A 10185-nucleotide genomic window follows, 5' to 3' on the forward strand; every position below is an offset into this window, starting at 1 on the left:
TTGCCGGGGGGAGAGATAGGGGATCAACGTGTATATATGTTTTCCATGAAATGGATAACCAATGGGGTCCTACTGAATAGCACATGAAACTCTACTCAATGCTATGTGGCAGCCCGGATGGGAGGAGGGTTTGGGGGAGAATGCATACATGTATGTGTGTATATATATATATATATATATATATATTTATATAGCTGAGACCCTTTGCTATTCACCTGAAACTATTACAACATTGTTAATGAGCTATACTCCAATATAAGACAAAAAGCTTTTTAACATATAAATAAATCAGATACAGTCATTGGATTTAGGACCTGCCCCAAATCCAGCATGATTTCATTAATTACAACTATAAATACCTTAGTTTCAAATATAATCACTTCTGAGTTACCAAGTAAATCTGAATTTTGGAGGAATTCAACCTATTATAATTATATTCACAAATAAGCAGGTATCCCCTGTCCAAATATCATGGTTTTACTTGCAGTACTGGGTTATTCCTCCAATATAGGGTAAAAATACATGGGAGAAGTCATTTACTCAATGATAAAATGTTTTTTGTAAATATCCCTCTGAATAATGTTATCCAATCTCTCACATTATGACTTCAGCATTGTACACCCCTGGGTCTTTTTTGCTTCTATTTGGAGAAGTATATTAGGCCTCTAAATGCCAAAGTGCTGAATGTTATTTAAGTTTCCGTTCCAAAATGTAAAACCATCATTTTCAGGAAATTCTACTGTGTCAGATACTTCTCTTGATGTGGTGGTGAAAAAAAAACAAAGTTTATGCTCTCATATAGCTTGTTTCAGTGAGTGTATAGGTGGTTAACACAAAAGGCATAATGGTAAAACTTCAGGCAGTGAGAAATGCGATTAAGAAAAGTAGGTAGAGGTGGGAAGGCCAAATTAGGGGCATGGGATTAAGAGATACAAACTACTATATATAAAATAGATAAGCAACAAGAAGATACTGCATAGCACAGGGAATTATAGCCATTATCTTGGTAATAACTTTTAATGGAGTATAATCCGTACACATACTGAATCACAGTGCTGTACATCAGAAACTAATACAATATTGTAAGTCCACTACACTTCAATGGAAAAAGAAAAGAAAAACGGGAAGAATCAGAGCATAGAGAAAGATATGGAAATTTTGGAAAGGGTGGCCAGGGCAGATTTCTCTTGAGGGATATTTGTGCAGAATACTTAAGGTAGGTCCTTGCTGCCACAACCTTCTGTCTATTTCCTTCATTGCATTTTTGCTAGAGGTCCTAAGTAATCCACATACTACATTAAACATAATGTTCCTGCAACATAGCAACAGTTCTTCATGTCAAAGGGGTTTTCTGTGTGGCCAACCTAGCACAGATCGATACATCTGTGGTGTACATATTTGCAATCACTGCACTGTTCCAGGCACTTTTCTACATGTAGGCAGAAACAGAAAATACACAGCAAAACTCCTCTGTATCATGTAACTCCCCTAGAATGATGGGAACTTGCCTTCTAGCATTTGACACAGAAACAGAAACCTGGGGTTTGATCTCCAGCTCTCCTACATCCTTCTTACCCTTAGAAAGCCACTATATACTCCTAAGCCTCAGTTTCCAAGTCGGTAATATAAGGAAATTACACTAGACAATCTCTGAATGCCCTCCCGACTCTAGCACTGCACTGTTTTAGAGGAGGTGGCAACCTGATTTACTACACCATAGTTAAAAATTATTTCAATTCAGGCAGCCATCAATATCCCTGGAATCCTAGATCCTAGGGGGATCCCTAGCAGGGATCCTAGATCCTGGGATCTGTAGTTAGGTGGGTGGTATGATTGTGGGAAGAAGATGACAATATCTATTTTGAAGCAGAGGTCCGAGTTGGCAACCGGTTAGATGGGGAGCAGATTTAGCCTCATGGAGTTATGGAGCTGCCAAAAACTAGACAGAGAATTCAGTGGCTTCAAGAAAAGATTGAGTTAATACATATGAAACACTTAGAATAGTGCTTGGCACAGAGTAAACCTCAATAAATAAAGTTATTATTATTGGCGTATCCCAGAAGAACTAGGTTACACTTAGAAAGCCACAGGAGGATAGTTGAGCAGACATGGCAAAGAGCTGGATAGGAAAGCAGCTGATTGGTGGGCATGCTGTTGCCCACCAAATATAAACCCTTGCACCCTGAATGCTAGTCCCTACCCACCAAAGGTACAAATGCAGATTTCTAGCTTGGGCAACTATGTTGATGATGATGCACTTTAGTGAAATAAAAAAATAAATCTGCATGCAGGCTTTAGAAAAATAATACATTTGGATTCAGACAATAAGCTTGAGATATCCAGGTAAAGACGATGGAGATTTCCAGCAGGCAGTTGTGTATGCAGACCTATAACTTAGGCAAGAAACCCAGACTGAAATAACAGATGTGCCAGCCAACAGAATCCATTATGAGTCAGTGTTTCTAAAGTGTGGTCTCCAGACCATCTGTGTTACAGTAAACTAATGTGGGTGTTAAGAGCAAATTCCAGAACCCACCAACTGAATCAGAATCTCCTGCAGTGTGTTTAGTAATTTTAATAAGCTCCTGAGTGATTCTTATGTACAATTTAAGTTGGAGAAACATAGGTAGAGGGAATTATTGAAGTTATGGCTCTGTTGGTGAAGTCGCGTAAGAGAATGCAGGAGAAAAGGCAGCCAGGGAAGCCTTGTTGATACAGCCTTGCAGCACGTGGAATTCCATCACTTCATGCCACCTATTTTTTTTTTAATTTAAATTTATTTATTTTAATTAGAGGCTAATTACTTTACAATATTGTATTGGTTTTGCCATACATCACGTATCCGCCACAGGTGTACACGTGCTCCCAATCCCGAACCCCCCTCCCACCTCCCCATGCCACCTATTAAGTGAGTAGGGCTCAACCTCAACTTCACATTAGGGTAATCTGATGCTTGGGACTCATCCCAGACCAATGAAATCCATCTATCAGAGGGAATGTGGCAGGTCCTTTCCCTCCAAAGTCCCAAATAGTTGCCCTATATCAAAGCTTGCAAACTGGTGAACAATTAGGCCTGTTAAATTATTTTCTTTGACCTCACAATACTCTAAAATTCTAACTTGGGGTCCAGCAACTAGGACCCTGTGCTTCCAACAGCATAGGGCACAGATGCATCCCTGGTTAGGAAACTAAGGTCCTGCATGCCACATAACAAGGTAAAACAAAACAAAACAAAACAGAAAATTCTAACTTAGTTGCAAATATTTAAAAACAAATAGATTTCACATTTAAAAAAATGAAAGCCTAGCTTCTCAGAAAACTTAAAGAACTGGCCTTGCTGTGCCTATATTCTTAAATGGCAAAACAGCTGCTCCAAAATGGCCTTCTCTAGTCATTTGAGTTACCTGCCTGGACCCCTGACCTCTGAAGGCATTTGAGTCCTATAATATACTCAATCGAGGGGCTTTATCGTCTCAGTTTTCCCCACCCTCTGCATACCAGTCCCCTCGAATCCTAAGTACCTCTTGTCACTGACCCCAGTCCCCCTGAGCATGGCACAGAGATAGGAAAATCACATAAAACAGGCCCTACCTCACCTTCTGGTTTTACCCTCTGATTCACAGGCCACTTCCTGGAGCTGGAGTCACCAACATCTCAGGTCACATGGAGAGAACTGGGGCAGCTGTTCTGGGAGCAGCACTCACCTCAGGCCAAGGTGAAGCCTGACACCGACACTGATACCACTGCTTTCTACAGGCAAGGCGAGGCTCCTTGCTGCCACGAATCAGCGACACCTGGGTTCCCGGGAATGAACCCTCACCTCAGTAAATCACTCTTCTTTGGGATGGAGCAGCGCTGGTTTCTTTATCCAGAAAGCTTCCTTAGGTCCCTGGAAGCCTAGATTCAGTAAGAGAAATTTGAGAAGCGTGGCCTGCTCAGTGATAACGAACTTCCTTAAATCTCTTGTTTCCCTTATATCCACAAATACCAGCAAACGGATTAGTCATTACTTTTGAAAGTAGCAATACTGGACATCAGCATATAATTTTTAGTGTTTTAGTGCTGTGAGGATATATATATTAATATAAGTAATTTGTCGCTTAAAACTGTTAAGCTGGCACAAAGTATTTTCTATCTGCAATAACAGGGAAAAACTTGAAAATTAGCATGTAAGCTGATCTGCAAAGTGTTTTAACTAATTTGTCAGATCAGATCAGTTGCTCAGTTGTGTCCAACTCTTTGAACCACATGAATCGCAGCACGCCAGGCCTCCCTGTCCATCACCAACTCCCGGAGTTCACTGAGACTCACGTCCATCGAGTCAATGATGCCATCCAGCCATCTCATCCTCTGTCGTCCCCTTCTCCTCCTGCCCCTAATCCCTCCCAGCATCAGAGTCTTTTCCAATGAGTCAACACTTCACATGAGGTGGCCAAAGTACTGGAGTTTCAGCTTTAGCATCATTCCTTCCAAAGAAATCCCAGGGCTGATCTCCTTCAGAATGGACTGGTTGGATCTCCTTGCAGTCTGAGGGACTCTCAAGAGTCTTCTCCAACACCACAGTTCAAAAGCATCAATTCTTTGGCACTCAGCCTTCTTCACAGTCCAACTCTCACATCCATACATGACCACAGGAAAAACCATAGCCTTGACTAGACGAACCTTTGTTGGCAAAGTAATGTCTCTGCTTTTGAATATGCTATCTAGGTTGGTCATAACTTTCCTTCCAAGGAGTAAGCGTCTTTTAATTTCATGGCTGCAGTCACCATCTGTAGTGATTTTGGAGCCCAGAAAAATAAAGTCTGACACTGTTTCCACTGTTTCCCCATCTATTTCCCAAGAAGCGGTGGGACCAGATGCCATGATCTTCATTTTCTGAATGTTGAGTTTTAAGCCAACTTTTTCACTCTCCACTTTCACTTACATCAAGAGGCTTTTGAGTTCCTCTTCACTTTCTGCCATAAGGGTGGTGTCATCTGCATATCTGAGGTGATTGATATTTCTCCTTGCAATCTTGATTCCAGTTTGTGTTTCTTCCAGTCCAGCGTTTCTCATGATGTACTCTGCATAGAAGTTAAATAAGCAGGGTGACAATATACAGCCTTGATGTACTCCTTTTCCTATTTGGAAGCAGTCTGTTGTTCCATGTCCAATTCTAACTATTGCTTCCTGACCTGTATACAAATTTCTCAAGAGGCAGATCAGGTGGTCTGGTATTCCCATCTCTTTCAGAATTTTCTACAATTTATTGTGATCCACACAGTCAAAGGCTTTGGCATAGTCAATAAAGCAGAAATAGATGTTTTTCTGGAACTCTCTGTTGGCAATTTGATCTCTGGTTCCTCTGCCTTTTCTGAAACCAGCTTGAACATCAGGAAGTTCACGGTTCACATATTGCTGAGGCCTGGCTTGGAGAATTCTGAGCATTACTTTACTAGCGTGTGAGATGAGTGCAATCGTGCGGTAGTTTGAGCATTCTTTGGCATTGCCTTTCTTTGGGATTGGAATGAAAACTGACCTTTTCCAGTCCTGTGGCCACTGCTGAGTTTTCCAAATTTGCTGGCATATTGAGTGCAGCACTTTCACAGAATCATCTTTCAGGATTTGAAATAGCTCAACTGGAATTCTATCACCTCCACTAGCTTTGTTTGTAGTGATGCTTTCTAAGGCAGGCCCACTTGACTTCACATTCCAGGATGTCTGGCTCTAGGTCAGTGATCACACCATCCTGATTATCTGGGTCATGAAGATCTTTTTTGTACAGTTCTTCTGTGTATTCTTGCCACCTCTTCTTAATATCTTCTGCTTCTGTTAGGTCCATACCATTTCTGTCCTTTATCGAGCTCATCTTTGCATGAAATGTTCCTTTGGTATCTCTGATTTTCTTGAAGAGATCTCTAGTCTTTCCCATTCTGTTGTTTTCCTCTATTTCTTTGCATTGATCACTGAAGAAGGCTTTCTTATCTCTTCTTGCTATTCTTTGGAACTCTGCATTCAGATGCTTGTATCTTTCCTTTTCTCCTTTGCTTTTTACTTCTCTTCTTTTCACAGCTATTTGTAAGGCCTCCCCAGACAGCCATTTTGCTTTTTTGCATTTCTTTTCTATGGGAATGGTCTTGATTCCTGTCTCCTGTACAATGTCACGAACCTCATTCCATAGTTCATCAGGCACTCTATCTATCAGATCTAGGCCCTTAAATCTATTTCTCAATTCCACTGTATAATCATAAGGGATTTGATTTAGGTCATACCTGAATGGTCTAGTTGTTTTCCCTACTTTCTTCAATTTAAGTCTGAATTTGGCAATAAGGAGTTCATGGTCTGAGCCACAGTCAGCTCCCGGTCTTGTTTTTGCTGACTGTATAGAGCGTCTCCATCTTTGGCTGCAAAGAATATAACCAATCTGATTTTGGTGTTGACCATCTGGTGATGTCCATGTGTAGAGTCTTCTCTTGTGTTGTTGGAAGAGGGTGTTTGTTATGACCAGTGCATTTTCTTGGCAAAACTCCATTAGTCATTGCCCTGTTTCATTCCGTATTCCAAGGCCAAAAACTCCAGGTGTTTCTTGACTTCCTACTTTTGCATTCCAGTCTCCTATAATGAAAAGGACATCTTTTTGGGGTGTTAGTTCTAAAAGGTCTTGTAGGTCTTCATAGAACCGTTCAACTTCAGCTTCTTCAGCGTTACTGGTTGGGGCATAGACTTGGATTACTGTGATAATGAATGGTTTGCCTTGGAAACGAACAGAGATCATTCTGTCATTTTTGAGATTGCATCCAAGTACTGCATTTCAGACTCTTTTGTTGACCATGATGGCCACTCCATTTCTTCTGAGGGATTCCTGCCCGCAGTAGTAGATATAGTGGTTTTCTGAGTTAAATTCACCCATTCCAGTCCATTTCAGTTCACTGATTCCTAGAATGTCGACATTCACTCTTGCCATCTCGTTTGACCACTTCCAATTTGCCTTGATTCATGGACCTGACATTCCAGGTTCCTATGCAATATTGCTCTTTACAGCATCGGACCTTGCTTTTATCACCAGTCACATCCACAGCTGGGTATTGCTTTTGCTTTGGCTCCATCCCTTCATTCTTTCTGGAGTTATTTCTCCACTGATCTTCAGTAGCATATTGGACACGTACTGACCTGGGGAGTTCCTCTTTCAGTATCCTATCATTTTGCCTTTTCATACTGTTCATGGGGTTCTCAAGGCAAGAATACTGAAGTGGTTTGCCATTCCCTTCTCCAGTAGACTACCTTCTGTCAGACCTCTCCACCATGACCTGCCCATCTTGGGTTGCCCCACGGGCATGGCTTAGTTTCAATGAGTTAGACAAGGCTGTAGTCCTAGTGTGATTAGATTGACTAGTTTTCTGTGAGTATGGTTTCAGTGTGTTTGCCCTGTGATGCCCTCTTGCAACACCTACCTTGGCGTCTTACTTCGGTTTCTCTTACCTTGGGCGTTGGGTATGTCTTCAGGGCTGCTCCAGCAAAGCGCAGCCATTGCTCCTTACCTTGGACGAGGGGTATCTTCTCACCGCCACCCTTCCTGACCTTCAATGTGGGATAGCTCCTCTAGGCCCTCCTGCGCCCGCACAGCCACGGCTCCTTGGATGTGGGGTTGGTCCTCCCTGCTGTCGCCCCTGGCCTCAGACTTGGGTTGCTCCTCTCGGCCAGTACACAAAAAATAAATTTTGTTTTAAATATTTATTTTTAAAAATAAAACTTATTCATACAATTTTGTTTGAGATGGTTTTTCTGCCTTACTCAAAACAGTGTTTTTGACCATCTCACCTCCTAGTTCGAGTAAATAGGTATTATGAAGAAAAAATTAGTAGAGTTTTTGGAGTTATTAATAGATATACAGGCCTGAGTTCAAATCTTATTTTTGCTATATACTTTATCTAAAACAGATAATCTTGTCTAAAATATTTAGCTAATAATACGTAAGTTATGGAACACAGTGAATTAAACAAAACAGAAAAATATCTGGCATATTCTGGTACATCTATTATCTTCTTTTTAAGTTTCATTTCCAGGGATAACAGGTCTCATGAAAAGCCTCACATGTTTACAATATAATTCCTATATGAATACCTCACCAAAATTTTAGTGGAAAAGTTCATCAATGCCTTTGAGTCCATGACTTTCACTCTAATACATTTTATGGGTTCAATTGTATAATAGGCCTAATATTGTTATAATTACCACTACTGAATAGAATTCTCTGTACATAAAATGACTGTCAAATTTCAATGGATCACCACTTCAAACAATATTTTAATTCATTCTTCTAGCAAGCATTTACTGTGTACTGTAGAAACAACTAAGATAGCATTATCTTACATAAGATGTATTATATAAGAAGCTCATCTTTTAAAGAAAAAGACCAGTATTATTATCATTCTATTACAACATAGAACCTGAGGAATAAGTAGTCTATGAACCACTAGCTTTGCCTAGAGACATAGGACTCACAGAAGTAGTAACAGGTGATATTACAAGATTATTATGCAAAGAATTTTATCATTACAAATAGAGAATATTTTAATAATATGTTACTTGTACATTATTTTATATTAATTTGTTTTCTTTTCTATGAACCCACAGATTGCTTTGTGTATGAATGCCTTGTCCCTAAATAGATTTACTGCATTTGAGAGAGGTAAATCCAGGGAACTTATAAAAAAGATTCTATTTCCAAAATATCATACCATATAACTTTTTCATAAAATATTTGTTAAATATAATAAAAATGTTACAGTGCTCTTTAAACCTTTAAGAATTTTATAAATATTAATTATAGCTATTTTTAAAATTATTAAAGTCCATTTTATCATGTAACTGACTTATGTTACAACATTATCACTACTGAACAAGCAATAATCATGAATTTACCTGAATCTACAAAACCAAAGTTTTTGTTACTTCATATGAATTTCTCTGTAGGACTTAATAGCAAGAAAAGAAAAATCTTGTTTTAATGTGGGTGTGGGTGATTATCTGGGTTCACACAACCCAGATAGCTATGTGGCTACCTTTCCACAGCTGGCCTCTCATAGAAGTCAGCTCACATTTGTCCCTTAGTAAAGATACACATGGGGCTTCCCTGGTGGCTCAGTGGTAAAGAATCCGCCTACCAAAGCAGGAGACACAGGTTCAGTTCCTGGCTTGAGAAGATCCTCTGGAGGAAGCAATGGCAACCCACTCCAGTATTCTTGGCTGTGAAATCCCATGGATAGAGGAGGCTATCGGGTTACAGTCTATGGGGTCTCAAAAGAGTTGAACATAACTTAGTGACTAAACAACAACCAAGATACACATAAGCACGTGGGCTGAATCTTGTGTGCTCAGAGAGAAGTCTTGAATTCTTGAGTATCAGTTCCATATCCACAAATGCCCAGCTCTCTTAAAGTTTACGGAACTTTATGAGGCTCAACATCTTTTACTTCTTTGTAGTTGTTCCCATGAAAGAGACAAACAGAATCATGCTAAGCCTGCACCCACATGGGGGTACCCACAGCTAGTTCACCCACCATGGTCTTCTTCTATACCCTCATGGCTGACATTTAAGAAATACACAAAATAAATTACTAGAAAAATTTATCTTCCTTGAGGAGGTCCAAATTCCTGTCCTTCCCCACTAGTGAAACACCATGATTTAATAGTAGTCTTGCAAATAATCACATTTGAAGTATGACAAAGGAGAATTAAAAGGGGAGTCAGGGGACTTTCCTGGTGATGCAGGGGGTCCGGGTTCAATCCTGGATCAGAGAACTAGATCCCACATACCACAATAAAATATCCCACATGTAGCAACTAAGACCCAGTGCAGCCAAACAAATAAAATAAACCAAAAAAAAAAATTTTTTTTAAGATACATCCCTTTAGGAGAATGGCATTGAAACATGTATAATATCATATATGAAAGGAATCACCACTCCAGGTTTGATGCATGATACAGGATGCTTGGGGCTGGTGCACTGGGACGACCCAGAGGGATGGTATGGGGAGGGAGGAGGGAGTAGGGTTTGGGATGGGGAACACGTGTATACCTGTGGTGGATTCATGTTGATGTATGGCAAAACCAATACAATATTGTAAAGTAATTAACCTCCAATTAAAATAAATAAATTTATATTTAAAAAAATTTTTTAAAAAAAGGAAAGGAGCCAAGAAAGG

The 10185-nt window shown here is 40.0% G+C and overlaps 1 protein-coding gene across 1 annotated transcript in view; it reads right to left on the reverse strand.

Moving 5' to 3' along the window:
• TMEM117 (transmembrane protein 117) overlaps positions 1-4613 on the reverse strand; it is a 606406-nt gene extending 601793 nt beyond the window's left edge. Inside the window, exon 1 of the mRNA XM_070789240.1 lies at positions 3705-4613. The gene's annotated coding sequence lies outside the window, so the exon portion shown is untranslated. The remainder of the gene's footprint in view (positions 1-3704) is intronic.
• Between the last annotated feature and the right edge of the window lie 5572 nt (positions 4614-10185).

This window comes from Bos indicus, chromosome 5 (assembly GCF_029378745.1).
Source record: "Bos indicus isolate NIAB-ARS_2022 breed Sahiwal x Tharparkar chromosome 5, NIAB-ARS_B.indTharparkar_mat_pri_1.0, whole genome shotgun sequence".
Lineage (NCBI taxonomy): Eukaryota > Metazoa > Chordata > Mammalia > Artiodactyla > Bovidae > Bos > Bos indicus.